Source organism: Arachis ipaensis, chromosome B08, assembly GCF_000816755.2.
Source record: "Arachis ipaensis cultivar K30076 chromosome B08, Araip1.1, whole genome shotgun sequence".
In the NCBI taxonomy this organism is placed as follows: Eukaryota; Viridiplantae; Streptophyta; class Magnoliopsida; order Fabales; family Fabaceae; genus Arachis; species Arachis ipaensis.
In genome coordinates, this window is record NC_029792.2 from 120797679 (window position 1) to 120800635 (window position 2957).

Sequence of the window (2957 nt, forward strand, 5' to 3'; positions counted from 1 at the left end):
ATTACGTCTCTAAGATTGACAAAAATGCACCACGTTAGTCCCTGACCAATTTTCTATTAACAACGTGACGACATGGCATGATGACGTGGGCTGTTAGTGACACGGGTCACTCTATGATTTGGCCACGTGTAATGGTATGATGATGTGTTGACTAGTAACATGTGGCATGCTGACATGGATGGTTGTACCACGTGTCATAGTACTATTTGGCCACGTGTCTGTTTGTGTCACGTGTCGCAACAGTATTCGTCCACGTGTCATCCATTAGGTCATTATTATAGATGCACCAAATTAGTCCTGACTCATTTTAGTCTCTGAAATTGAATGTCGTATACCAAATTAGTCCCTTCACCAATTTTTTCTCCCTTTTTTCAATAAATTCAAAATTCTCAATATCTTTGAATCCATTAATTTCAATTTTATTTTTTCATATGTTATTTAAATACAAGTGCTTTTATAAAATATTTTTTTTCTTGCGAGTACCCCTAACCGCCGTCTTGGAGTTGACGTGAAGATATTTCAAGCGCCTCCACTACCATCTCCGACCTCTTTCGTCTAGACTGAAGAGGTCGGAGATAGTAGTGAGGATGCTTGAAGTGCCTTCAGTCTAGCCCATTTACACACAACGAAAACGTGTATTTCATAAGAACAAAAAAATTGTGTATTTTAATTCTTAATTTCTTGTTAAAAACACATTTTTTAATGAAAAATATGTCTAATCAATTATATAATTCTTTTTTTATAATAACATACTTATGTATTACAAAATTATATAATTAAAATTAAAATCTTAAAAATTTTGGTAAAAGCACTTGTATTAAACGATATGTGAAAAAATAAAATTGAAATTAGTGCATCCAATATATTGAAAATTTTAAATATTTAAAAAAATGAGAAAAAATTGGTGAAGGGACTAATTTGATGCACGGCATTCAATTTCAGGGACTAAAAATCTAAAATGAGTCACTTAACGCAAAGTAAGAGACTAATTTGGTGCATCGACAATGATAACATAATGGATGACACGTGGACGAATACTGTTGCGACACGTGGCACAAACAAACATGTGGCCAAATAGTACTATGACACATGGCACAACCATCCGTGTCAGTATGTCACGTGTCAACATATCATCATACTATTACACGTGGTCAAATCATGGAGTGACCCGTGTCACTAACAGCCCACGTCATCATGCCATGTCATCACGTCGTTAACGAAAAATTGGTCAAGGACTAACGTTGTGCATTTTTGTCAATCTCAGAGACGTAATTAGTGTAATTGAAATCTCAGAGACAATTTTAGTGTATGATGCCAATTTCAGAGACCATTTTAGAGTTTAACTCTACTTTTGTGTCAACATTAGATTGATCAAATTTGATGTCTCCACTTTCTGTTATATATTACGGAATAATTTATTTATTTATTGTTAGTTTTTTTTAAATAAAAAAACAAAATATATACCGAAGTTATTACATTATCCAATTTCATAATTGTATAAACAGTTAAAAAGTTTATTATATTAGGAAAAAATGTATAAAATAAATTAATGATTTTGATGGATGATATTTTATATTATTAAACCGTATTAAAGATTTGAAAGATAGAATTCTAGTGCCAATGGAAGAGGGAAGAACCGAAGGAGGGTAGAGAGATCTAAAATGCTCAAAGTCCCAGTGAAGATTACATTTCCAAATACACCAACTTATTAAGACCATCCAAAGTACCTCGTACCAAATTACCAAAAGAAGTACCTTAGACAAAAGAAAATAAAATATAAAACAACACAATCCAAGATAAAAAAGAAATTAGAAGAAAATAGCATGACAATAAGAGTAAATAAAAAAACAAAAATAGACAAAAAAGACGGTAAAAGAACCAAAATAGTACACCAAAATGTATAAGAACAGCACCGCACAAAAAACAAAAAAGTATAATAAAAAGACCGTAAGAGAAAATAAAAAAATAAGAAAAAAGACCTTCTAAAGGACTCTGGAAGCTGGGTCCGCCGCAGCTTATGTTGCATTCGATTATTATCATGATGACTGTTTTGATCTTCGTCTGTCACTCTTATTGTCCCATAAAGCGTCTTCTTGGTTCTATCTCCAGGAGTCGTCACGGGCTTCATCCAACGAGACTGTGATCCTCGCATTCTTGATTTGAACATGTCACATAATGCGAATTCTAACCTTCCCCATTCTGACATGACTTCATTTTCCATATTTTCATGTGCTCTCATATACGTTGCTTCCAGCAGATATTCATCCGAAATTGCTAGTACTTCATTAGTATAAGTAATAGATGCCTTCAATTTACCATATGATTTATTACATTCCATGGCATCTTTCTCTATCTGCCTCAATAATTCTTCCAATACAGGATCATCAATGGATTCTTCCTTCTGCGACGATTTCCCCCATATGGATGGAATCTGACATTTCAATAGAACAATGGGAATTATCCTTTTATTGTTATTTATTAAAAAATATGTGTAATATATATTGACTTACAAAAAATAAACAATATTTTAATTATATCATTTTTAATAAAAGACACGATAAAATTCGACACTTACCAAAATATTGTTGTTTGAATAATTTTCTTAAAAAAGGCATGACTTAAAGCCAATGATGCAGTTGACTTGAAACAAATTTTTATTGTAAATAGAAACTAAAATATTAGTAACGCATTTTAGTTATGTATTTAGATTATTTCCATATGTCATATGTTCTCCCGAAAAATTATAACAAAAAAAAAATACCTATGTCTTTAAATAATTCAACATTAATTTGTATCTTTTTATTATCTTTTTGAATTGAAAATTTTAAGAAAAATTTTAACTAAAATTAAAAACAAATAAATACATTTATTGTAATATAAAAATAAAAGTAACTATTGAATTTTTTTTAACTAATTAATTATTAAGATTATTGTTTTTATGATCATACCAATTCAAA